At 35.6% G+C, this 13,059-nt stretch overlaps 1 protein-coding gene across 1 annotated transcript in view; it reads left to right on the forward strand.

Annotated features, from left to right (window-relative positions):
* Nucleotides 1-1,027: 1,027 nt before the first annotated feature.
* FNDC3A (fibronectin type III domain containing 3A) overlaps nt 1,028-13,059 on the forward strand; it is a 646,553-nt gene continuing 634,521 nt past the window's right edge. Inside the window, exon 1 of the mRNA XM_053708360.1 lies at nt 1,028-1,282. The gene's annotated coding sequence lies outside the window, so the exon portion shown is untranslated. The remainder of the gene's footprint in view (nt 1,283-13,059) is intronic.

Genomic DNA, 13,059 nt, shown 5'->3' on the forward strand with positions numbered 1-13,059 from the left:
GCCAATAGGAATGCAAGGTACCCCAAATTGATTGCGGTACCTTGCATTCAATCTTCAGTCTACGACGGACATTGGATGAAGTGGAGCCTCCATGCCGCCGAGGAACGCCTCCGCCGCCAAGGACTGCCGCCACTGATGAACGCTGTTGAGGACCGTGCTGCGGATCCAGGCATCGGGAAAACAGCTCTGCACCTCCGTTCTGCACCGCATTCACTCCGGATAAAGATAGAAGATGATGGATCCGTCTGGAAGAAGACATTCTCCGCTGGACTTCAGGAACAGTGAGTACCTATTTGGGGCTTAGGTTTAGGCTTTTTTATTTTAATTTTTGGGGTGTTTTTTTTTTTAGATTAGGGTTTATGGTCTTGAAAAAGAGCTGATTGCCCTTTTAAGGGCAGTAAAAGAGCAGACTGCCCTTTTCAGTGCAATGCCCATACAAAATGCCCCTTTAGGGCAATGGGTAGTTTAGTTTTTTTAGTGTTAGTTTTTTTATTTTAGGAGGTTTGGTGGGAGGGTTTTTTTTTACTGTTAGGGGGGATTTAGTATTTTTTAGAGGTAAAAGAACTGTTTAACTTAGGGCAATGTCCTACAAAAGGCCCTTTAAAGGGATATTGGTAGTTTAGTATCAGATTAGGGAGAGTTTTTATTTGGGGGGGTTATTTGTATAGGTGTATTAGTTTAGGTTTACATTTTATATTTTGGATACCTTTGTTTATTTTTTCTGTAATTTTATTTTTTGTAACTAGCTTGGGGATTGTAGTTTTTAAACACAGACTGCCCTCTGGGCAGGCTTTATCGCCTAGTATGGAATAAAAAATAAGTCTTGTTTTCTAGACCTCATAGACATAGACAATCCGTCAAACACAACGAAAAAATCATCCTGCTTCAGCGACTCGGAGGTTGATTACTGGTGTCTAGACAGCAACTGGTACAGCCTGACTGCTATATGTCTTTGGTAGTTTGTACACACGCAGTGTCAAAGGGAACTCTGTGTTGCGTGCTGACGTCACGGGCTGCTGAGTGCTGCTTGTTTTCCTGTATCTGCTGAGAGTGTATTCCCGTCTCTCCTACTGATGCGCTGTTGCTGCCCCAGTGCGGCTGTACGATACACACACAAGTCTGAGAGCAGCAGCGGAGAGACGCTCGTTTAAAGCCTAATCTAACTACCCATCAACCAGCCTGGAGCTGTGCGAGAGAATGAGGCTGCGGGGGAGCCGTGTTTAGGGGCGGTGGGTGACCCCCGCACTGGATGCAGGAGGCTACTCGTCACCGGGAACTGACTGTGAGTTCTGACCTGTTGCAGCTCTGTGACTTTAGCTATGTACACGTCACGCGTGTTTTATAAACAGCCTATAATAACCAGTGTATCACAGGGTGCTGTATGATGGGGTCTCAGTACTGAAGCTGTTTCATTACTGACAGATGCAACAGCTTTGACAGCTCAAGGTAAACATTACCGCACGCGACAGTTTCCGATTACAAAAACAAAAGCCGCGCACAGCATTACCTGACATATGTTAGGGTTATGCAGTAATCAAACCTGGCTATAACACCTAACAGGTTTTAAAAGAAAATCTCATTTTTTTTAGTTTTATTTCACATTATATAATTGCATTTTTTTTATACAAAACAAATGCCTTTTTCCTGATTTTGTTCTGTTTTTTTTTTTTTGTTTGGAGTAATCATAATGTAGACATTTTACCTTCTTCATGGAAATAAGTTTCAAATAATGTTTATATCTTTAAAATATATTGCTAAGTTTAACCTGACCTTGTACAGTGTTGTAATTGCACTGTAATTGCTTTATAACATTTTGTTCCATATGGAATGATGAAGACATCCGTAAACATAAAAATATTAGCATACATAGTGGCAAAATTGTTTTCCTTAAAATTAAATTAGTTTCAGTAGTGATCATATTATACTGTACTTTCTGTACACGTTTGTGCTCTAGTACTGGACATTTCCACTAGTGCCAGACAAGTTAAAAAAATAAAATATGTAATATTTCATTAAGTAGAATTTACAGTCAGATAAAGTTACCATACATTTTTTTTATTATATGTTTTTACCCTCAAACCTAATTTTGTGTGACAGTATCAGTTTAGGGATGTAACAACAAAGAGTGTACAGGTTATTACAGTTCATGTCTGTTAAAAACAAAAAAAACCTGCATGCCTTGTTGGTTGCTTACATACAGCCCACAGACAATTTAAAAATTTTCACCCAATATATATGTGAATAAAAGTCTAATGCTTATTATAAGCTGGTTTTTAACTAACTGTTGATAGGTTGCTTTTTCACAAATGTTAAGGTGAGAGGTATAGCCAATAATAAGACATATTGCCCTCCCCAGACTAACACAGTTTACTCTGCATTAGTCTGAAGGGATCCTATAAGACTGGCCCTACATGTGCATTAGTGCAGCGACACTTCTCAATGCCAATGTAAACACTAGATAAAAAGCACTGGATCCCTAAAATCAAACAAGCAAAAAACAGAGGAGTTAAAGGGGGCGGTTGGTATGGCATATGACTAGCTATACCAGTCGCCTGAATATTTGTGAAAAAGGTATCATAGCAAGAAGGGGTAAGTGTAGAGCAAGGCCTTTTTCCCACAGGTAAAATATGTCTGTTTAAAAGACTGAGGGCACTGCCAACTTTTTGCATAAAATAAATCTTTAAATAAGTCTACAGTTTTTTTTTTATTATTTATTTGTTAATTTTTTATTGGGAAGAGAAAAAGAAAGAAAATGAAGTTGACAAAACTTGTACAAAAGGTTATGCAAATCTATAAGCATAGCTAATGTGAACCATTGCATATGGATACTTATAAAGGGACAGTTATGAAGAAAAAGAAAATGCTGTGTACATCATAAGGTTTGGTCAGGTTGGCACTATGGCTAAAAAGAATAATAAAACAAAATTCCCTGCAAGGACATGTTGCAATCAGAGGGAAGGAAGGACAGAGTGTAATCTTGGGGAAAGGACATGCATGATGCTAGTGTGAGGTTTACTGGGTGTCATCATTGGGGGAACTGTCCATGGTCAAAGTATTTTTTATCTAGTCCCAAGGAAACGTCACATCATAAAAGAAGCTAAGTTTCTGTCTTGTAAAGTAGCTTTATTCCTCTAGTTTTAGCAACTCGTTTGTCCTCTCAGCTCAGTTTTCTATGGAAGGAACGATTTGTGGCTTCTAGTGATTAAAGGGACATTAAGCCCACATTTTTTCTTTCATGATTTAAGTTGAACATACGATTTTAAACAACTTTTCAGTTTACTTCTATTATCAAATGTGTTTCATTCTCTTTGTATCATTTGTTGAAGGAACAGCAATGCACTCCTGGTTTCTAACTGGACATATGGGTGAGCCAATGACAATCTGTATATGTATGCAGCCACCAATCAGCAGCTAGAACCTAGGTTCCTTGCAGCTCCTAAACTTACCTAGATAAACCTTTAAGCAAAGGATAACAAGAGAAGGAAGCAAATTAAGTAAATTGGAAAGTTGTTTAAAATGGTATGTTCTGTCTAAATCACAAATGTATAATTATGAGTTTACTGTCCCTTTAAGGACCTAGTGCTGTTGAAGCCTATCTGTAGTAAGGTTCATCTGATTTTACGAGGACAATGTGCACCTTTGTTTAGGTTTCTTATCCCTTTCAGTTTATGTTATCAGTTCTGATGAAGATCTAGGTTTTATTTTTTTACTGACCCATCTAAGTATTGATAAGCTAGACAATACTTTGTATATTCATATTGAGTATAGTTTTGTATCAATATCTTTATCTCTGAATATGGTAAACCGTTTTCAATATGTTCATGCTAGCATAACACTTAAAGGGAATGTACATGATATTTCAGCTTCCTTTTTTTAATTTTTTAACTTTTAAGACTTTACAAAATCTGTGAAGATCCATTATATTCATAGAACGGTATCAGCGCATAAAAACAGTTCTCTTATCTTCAATAATCAGTGCAGCAGTTAAAACTTAAAAACAGATTCCTTGGGGTTTCTTAAGAATAGCAATTAACTGTTCTCTGGAGTAGATTCTGTTCTGCCTATGGAACACACGCTGAAACCTTTTAATTTAAGGTTGTGAATTGTTTTACAGGATTCATGTTTATATAAAATGATATCTGTTTAAACATTAAAGAGCGAAAGAAGAAACCTGCTTAGTGAAAATGGTGGCTACTTTTAGAATTTGTCTTTCCAGCGGTTGGAAATGAACATATAGTGACAACATATAAACGGGCTGCAAATATATTTCTGACACAGCTGCATCATTATGAATACATATAGCAATTGTTACATCTTAATCAGGATATTTATTTTAATGCAGTGCGAGTGAAGCAAAATATTGACCCTTGTCTCAATGGATGTACAAAAACACGTTATTTGTTTTCTTTGTTATACACATGTGTAGAACTACAGTCTTGCCTTCTCTTGCAGCTTTGTTGAAAATGAGAGGATTAAATGATTTTAAAACATCTGGATTTTTTTTAAATGAGTTATCACCTTCAAGCTCCTTACCCACGCGTTCAAGGCCCTACACAACATCGGACCCAAATAAATAAACCACCGCGTAAATTTCTACACCCCCGCCAGACAACTACGATCGGCCGACCAAGCACTCGCAGTCATTTTTATATGAATCCACCAATCAACAAGTGCTACCCAGTGTTCTGAACCAAAAATAGACCGGCCCCTAAGCTTACATTCCTGCTTTTCAAATAAAGATACCAATAGAACGAAGAAAAATTGATAATCGGAGTAAATTAGAAACTTGCTTAAAATTGCATGCGCTATCTGAATCGTGAAAGGAAAAAAAATTGGATTTCATATACCTTTAACAAAAGCTGCTAGAGGGCTGCAACAAGTTGTTAGTCAACAGCATCCTTCTGCCAGCGATAGGGTGAATAGGAAAAAACTAAAGGCACTTCTGTCATAGGACACCTCTAGTGACTATTGTAGGAAACCTATCCAACTTCTATTGCTAATCATGAGGATGATAATATTAAAGGGACACTGTACCCAAAAAAATTATTTTGTGATTCAGATTGAGCATGCAATTTTAAGCAACTTTGTAATTTACTCCTATTATCAAATTTTCTTCATTCTCTTGGTATCTTTATTTGAAATGCAAGAATGTAAGTTTAGATGCCGGCCCATTTTTGGTGAACAACCTGGGTTGTCCGTGCTGATTGGTGGATAAATTCATCCACCAATAACAAAGTGCTGTCCAGAGTTCTGAAACAAAAAAAAGCTTAGATGCCTTCTTTTTCAAATAATGATAGCAAGAGAACTAAGAAAAATTGATAATAGGAGTAAATTAGAAAGTTGCTTAAAATCGCATGCTCTTTCTGAATTACAAAAGAAAAAATTTGGGTACAGTGTCCCTTTAATAAAGATGCTTCTTGCTTTAGTAGTTTCCAAAGCAGGACTTTATTTGTGTTTTTAACCTTTTTATGTGGGTTTGAATGAGAGTGCCATTTTTCCAGCATGTCATTTTAAGTCACCTTTAAATTTACATCTATTATTAAATTTACTTTGTTCTTGTTATCGTTTTGTTGTCCATATCATCAACAGCAGCAATGTAAAACTGGGAGCTGGCTGGTTATTGATGGCTACACACATTTGTCTCTTATCATTGGCTCGTCAGATGTGTTCAGCTAGTTTACAGTAGTGAATTGATGCTCTGGAGCTGACTTTAACTATGTATTTTTTTGCACATAACACAGAAATAAGTGCAATAATAAAATGCTCTGCCATATTAGAGCATTCTCTCTTTGCACTTTTATTAAAGGGTCATGAAACCCAACATGTTTTTTTCATGATTCAGATAGAGAATACAATTTTAAACAATATTCCTATTTACTGCTATTATCTAATTTATTTCATTCAACCTATTTAGATATGCTTTTCAATAAAGAATTTCAAGAGAATGAAGCAAATTAGCTAAAAGAAGTAATTTGGAAAGTTATTTAAAATGACATGTTCTTTCTAAATCATGAAAGATAAAAATGTGTCTTTCATGTCCCTTTAAGCTACAAGTTACTTATTTACAGAGACAGCTGTTTAGGTAGAGACTAAGTGATCATGACATGTTTTCCATGTAATAAAGAAGCTGTTATAGACTAACAGTAAGCTATTAAGAATGTGTATTTATTCTTTGGAGTTTTGCAACCTTTTGTATTAAGTAACCTTCTTGGTAAGTTAAAAACACAGACTTTGTAGCAAACTTATAATGACAGATTACTTTTAACTTGCATTTCCGGAAAATAAAAATGGGATGTGTGCAAATAATTATAATTGTGCTATATATTTTGTTCATAAAACTGAAATGATTATACAATTTGCATGTTGCTCTTGTGCTGTAGCTGAGTGCATTAGTCTGAAGAGTTTCGTTTTCGTTTGCTTGTGTTTAAAACCTTCTGTTGTTGTGGTTTCTAGGAAAATGGAACTGTGACTGCTGAACCTCTTAGGAAAGAGCTGATTCATGTACTGATACGATCAGCTTTACTGCTTAAGAGTAATGCTTACATTTTTGTATTTATATCAAGCCCTTTTGTTAGCATAAAAAGCAATTATCTTTAGATGGAAAAAAAAGAAAAAACTTTTGTGGCCAACAACTGTGAATGAAGTCAGTGATCTGATACAGGGTTTTCACAATGTGGGTCACAGACCAGTTCTGTAATACGCATAGAAGTGATGCATTAAAGTAATTTATTGATGCATAGTATTCATCAGCAATTAACTCTATATTGCAAAAAATTATAATAATCTGTATGCAGAATAAACGTATTTAAAAACATTTATACCTAATTACACAGCATCTGTACTCATCATAGGTCTAGCGGAGATATTTAAAAAGCTGTAGCTTTATTGGATATTAAAGTGATATATTATTTATTGGATATTAATATAATATGATATATTATTTATTGGATATTAATATAATATCATATATTATTTATTGGATATTAAATCCTAGTGTTTACAAAGACACTGCTCCACCCTATATCTCTGACCATGTCTCTAGATACTCTCCCTCCTGTCTCCTTCACTCTGCTTATCACCTCCTTCTCTCCTCCTCTCTTGTTACCTCCTCACATTCCCGTCTACATGACTTCTCTAGAATGACCCCTTTTTTTGTGGAATTCTGCCTCGCTCCATAAGACTCTCCCCTAGTTTTCAAACTTTCAACTTAAAGACTCTACTGTTCAGGGATGCATATAATATACAGTAACATTTTCTTATCTTAGTTCCTCTCCTCCTTTAGTTATCCCCTTTAACTCCCTTAGCACGTAACCCTACGAGCCCAACTGCTTTGTAGATCACCTTCATGAGAGCTGATTTACAACAGTGGAACTCTTGGCAGGGCCCTCTATCCCTTTGGCTCCCATGATTGTTACCTTGCATATTATACCCATGTATTAAGTGCTAACTAATAAGAATAATAATTAACCTTCACTAAAAATAAACAGGACTTTCAGTCATCACTTTATAAAAAAGCGTGCTAAACTTACCTATTCTGTACTGCGGCCTCCTCGCTAAGCAGCAACTTCAACCACCCACGGCAGATCGATCTGAGATGATTTCCATCTCTAAACCAATAGCTGTGCGAGCATACAGAACAGTGCCATATGACTGGCATGGCTATTGGTTTAGAGGGGGAAACGTCTCCTCATTGAAAAAAAGAGAGGGTAAGTTATCACACTTTTTTTTATGAAATGATGACTGAAAGTCCGGTTTATTTCCCTTTAAGATAATGTACACGGTATCTGGAAGCTAAACATTGGCTGCATCAAATATTTCCCAAATCTGGCAGGGTATTTTAGTTGCATTTACATTTGTCAAAGATGCTAACATTTGTATTTTCTTTTATTACATAGCCTCACCCTCCAGAGAAAAAGTATATCCCATTTATATACATAAATAAAATACTTAGAGTACTAAATTACACCCTGTAGAATATAGTTATAGTCAAATATTTGTTTGCATGGCCATGACTCCCGATAACATAACCTTGGAAAATAAGTGCTTTTACAGATGGCTATCATGGAGGATTCTCGGGCCAATATTAGGGGTAAAGTAACTTTAAAAAAAAGTGTTTGCCCAATAACAAACTTCCACTACAACTTGAAGTAAAAATGATTTTATACATTTATTCAGTGCTAGGGTGGCAATACCCTTCCACTCCAGAGTTGAGCATGTTTAGTAATCGGCAGCATTGCACAAATGCTGCCCCTGATGGACTCACCGGCTGTGTTAAAGGATCAGTAGTGCAATAATAAAGTGTGCCAAGTTTGCCAACATATTATATTTATAGGGACATTCTAATGAAAAAATATAATGATGTAATCTGTTAAAGCATATTATTTTTACATAAATCTCCCTTGCTAATTGTGTATAACCTCCAGTAAACAAATTGCAGCCCCTGAAGAGAAGAAGAAAGCATATGTATGTAGCTGACAATCACAGGCTGTCTCCTGCTTAGGAGTTGTAATATGCTGTAGCTCCCATATGATATTTTTACTATGTGTTTAACTTTGCTAGGGTAAATGCTTAGTTAGCAGGGGACGTTTTTTTGATCAAGTTCTTTTATCAAGTTCATTAAATCTGTCCAGCAATCTAACACGCTTTATTGGTTTTACTTGGAATATTATAATGTTTTTTTCATTTTATTTTCCTGTGGAATCTGGAGTCGCTTTATAAAGAATATTAATAATATACCTTCATTATCTGTATTCTTTTAAACATGACAAATGTATCTCTCTCACTCCCATGTGCTTTTCATAGTGTTATTTGCTTATAAATAATTATGTTTGATGTTTTATTTCTCATGTGAGATTAGGAATGATTGAAATGGAAAACTGATGACGGTGCTGTGACCTTGTTAATAATGCCACTTACTACCAGACCTGTGAGCATTCCACAGGTGACCAAACCGACCGCTCCATCTGTTTGTTTTAACTGGAGTGCTGTGACATGTTTAATGTTCCGTTGTGTCTTATCAGCAGTACATTAAGGTTGAGTAAAAAGGAGCTGGCTAAACCTACCACATCTTCTTACATTGTCTAATGCAACTCACGTATCATGTAACGCGTTACGTGAGTTAAGTTATTTAAAGGTACAGGTTATTGTCGTAATATAATGCACTAATTCCTTGGAGCATTTTTATTTTTACTGGGATGTCCTATGCAGATGTTAGTGTTTCATTTCCATAGCACCTACCACTAGAGGTATAATGATTTTCACCTCAAAATGTAATTGTTATACATTTTGGGGCAGATTACGAGTGGATCGTTAACGTTTACGTGCAAGCGATAAGAGGTATATCACGAGTGTTTGCGCGCGTTGGGTTTTCCGATCGTATTACAAGTTTAAAGTAAATGCGATTGCTTGAGCGCAATTCAAGTTAACGTTTGTCAGGTTAGCGCTACCTCAGAGCTCGAAACAAAAAGTGTCACAAAACACATCAAAAGTACATTACACAAAACACAATAGAATTACACTTATAAAAACACTATATAATAAAAATTATTAAAACATTTTTTGCTTAAAAAAGTTATGTGTTAAAAGATATGAGATCTCAGTTTTTAGAAAAAAAAAAGCATGCAAAAGGCTTTAACATAGACATGCATACATACATATACATACATGTATGTTTATATGTGTGTACATATGTATTTATATGTGTATATATGTATTTACATATTAAAATATATATATATATATATATGTGTTACAGGTAAATTCAGAAATCTGGGTAATCCTAGCATTGCCCGGGTAATCCTGACATTACCCAGCAGCTCTGGGTAAAGCTCAATGTAAAATCATACATTGGTCTTTACCTGGGTAATCCTAGGATTACCCAAAGTCTTCTGGATAAAGCCCAATGGTGTATAGAATGCATTAATTCTCCTACAATTCTCCCTTTAGTGAATAGACCTGTTAATGTTGATAATCACCAAATGTTGATAGGGGACTAATCACTAATTGTTGATAAGGAATTATTCACTAAATGTTGATAAAGGGTTTAATTAATAATTACTAACAAGCAGCTGTTGGTAAAGCCCGATGTACTGTAATTCCCCCATCTATACAATTTTTTTGTTTAAACCTAAGGGGTTCGAGGAAGGTGCTCCAATCCTCTGTCATCCACCCCAAGTGAGCCTTGGGGAGTAAGGTTTACAAGGGGGGCTTTGCCCCCCTTACATCCTCCAGGAGGCGGAAAAAAAGATAGTGAAGATGGGGGAATTACAGTGCATTGGGGCTGTTGGTGTAACAACATGCTACAAAACAAACATGAAAAATAAAAATGTTATCTATGTATATCTCTTGGCATAGTAACTATCTTGATTGTCATTGTTTTTTCATTTTTTTTTCTCTATCTGTCTATCTGACAATTTTATAAAATAAAATAAAGCTAAAAAAAAAAAAAAAAAGAATTACCTGAGTAAAGCCCTATGTATGATCTTACATTGGTCTTTACCCACAGCCACTGGGTAATGTCAGGATTACCCAACATCTAACTTTACCCATAATATATATATCTTTCAAGAAAAAGGAACTCTCCGTTATAGCAAGTAAATAATTTTACTAAAGTGAACGTTTTCGGGGTCACCCCCGTCCTCAGACTTAAGACGTAAGTCTGAGGACGGGGGTGACCCCGAAAACGTTAACTTTAGTAAAATTATTTACTTGCTATAACGGAGAGTTCCTTTTTCTTGAAAGATTTCTGTATGTTGGACTTTAAGTGCACCCTGGAGGTTATAGAAGATTAAGAGAGTGCTGGATCTATTTGGGATTTATATTATATATATATATAGGTATACCTCACTTTACAGCGCTTCACTTTACAGCGATTCGCTAATACAGCGCTTTGTGGAGCTGAAGTTCAACCTCCAAGCATTTTGAAACAGTGCTGTAAATCATTGGGAGATTGCGAGAAAAGTGACTGGCAACATTTTGTTATGCTTAGTTCACTCTGTTTACAGCATTACAGTGCAATCTGTGTCTCAGTGCTATAGTATGCAAATTTTACTAGTCATTGTCACTATTTTACAGGTACAGTATTTATTTAATACTAATTGAATACTGTACTGTGCTAAACGTAGCACTATTGCACCCCTAATATATGTTAGTTCAAACATGTTTTTAAGATTTTAAACACTGAAAAGAAAGCTAAAACTGCCTTGTTTCACTTTAAGGCGGTTTTCACTTTACAGCGGGGCTCCGGTCCCTAACCCGCTGTATGAGTGGGGTATACCTATATATATGTGTGTGTGTGTGCTTTGGAGCCCTTTGCAGTTAAAGAAACATTCCAGCCAAAATTGGAATCCACATAGATCTATTTCAGTTTTGAATTGAAGCATTTTTGTAATATATATGTACAGGTGGCCCTCGTTTTACAACGGTTCAATTTACACCGTTTCAGAATAACAACCTTTTTTTCCAGTCATGTGACTGCTATTGAAAAGCATTGAGAAGCAGTGCCTTTATTAAAATAGCCAGTAGGTGAAGCTGTCCGCTTGTGTTGCAGCAAAGCCAAGCAAGCTGACATTAATCAGTTTAACCAGACCTGAACTATCAAGCAGATTTCAAAGGAACAAGATATTCCTGTCTATAAATCAGTCCAGATTGGAATGCATAGAAATAACTGTTTGCAGAAAAATGCAAGTGAAGTCTGTGTTGTGTGATTGTTTTATTAGGTTTATAATGCTGTTTAGCAAATGTTTTTGTTCATTTAACTTAGTTTATTTATATATTCTGTGTTGTGTGATTATTTTATTAGGTTTATAATGCTGTTTAGCATTTCAAGTCTTCATTTCAAAGCTTTAAAAATAATGTATTAGGTGTTACTTATGACAATTTTGAGAGGGGCCTGGAACCTATCTTCCTCACTTCCCATTGACTTACATTATAAACTGGGTTTCAATTTACAACGGTTTCGATTTACAACCATTCCTTCTGGAACCTAACCCCGGCGTAAACTGAGGGCTACCTGTATTAGCAAAAATGTTTCTTTTAAAAGCTATTTCAAAAGTGTATTTAAGTATGCACCGTGCACCAGCATTTTAAACACAGCACTTGCTCAGAGAGCCTAAGGTGGTTGTGCCATCTGGTAATGACTTAATTTGTTAATTGCTGACATAATACAAGCCCCATTGGCACTCTGAGCAGCTGCAGTATTGAAAATGCTGGTGCACTGAGAATATCTAGCTATGCTTTACATGCAGGTGCAGAGAATAATGCTAACACTAAATTAATGATACATTTTACTAGAAGCATTTTTGCCAATACATGTATATTGCAGATATGTTACTATTCAAAGATGTAATTCATCTATGCACATTTAATTTTTGACTGGAATGTCCCTTTTAATTAGATGAAAACATGAAAAAACATTTATGCAGTATTCATTTTTAATAAAGGTTTAACTGTATTTATTGTAAATATTTGACATTCCTTTATTCTGCACATAGCAGAATGTTTTTTTGTTTTTTTTTTGTAAATAATTTTTATTATTATCAATACATCAAGAAAACAGAAAAAGCAATACCAGGAGTTGTTACATTTTGTTTGTCATGTACATCAATATTAATACAGAGATAAAATCATATAGCTTTGACATTTGTGATCACAATCCGTATAATTACAACCTGGCATAATACTTCTGGAAAAAAGATGAAAAGGAAAGTTAAGTGATGGGGTAGTAGGAAAATATAGAAAGGGGGGGAATGGGGGTAGCAACCAGTATTTTGAGACTCCATGGGTGTTAGCTTTTGGAAGTTATACTTTCCCCTATTTATACTGCTATATCATATTTTGTTTACTAGAAATAGGTCCGTAGAAGATCCTGTTAGATCTAACCTTCTTTCCACAACACAAGCACATTTAGAAAGTAGTCTGTTTTTTTGTGGTAACAATGGTACATTTCTTCTAACAGGGTATAGTCTACTTCTATAAGCCATTGGCCAAGGGTGGGTGTTGCGACTTTTTCCAGAAACCGGGGATTAGTCTCTTTGCCCTATTGAGTAGGATTTGTAGTAG

The sequence above is a fragment of the Bombina bombina genome, chromosome 3 (assembly GCF_027579735.1).
Source record: "Bombina bombina isolate aBomBom1 chromosome 3, aBomBom1.pri, whole genome shotgun sequence".
NCBI classification, from domain to species: Eukaryota; Metazoa; Chordata; class Amphibia; order Anura; family Bombinatoridae; genus Bombina; species Bombina bombina.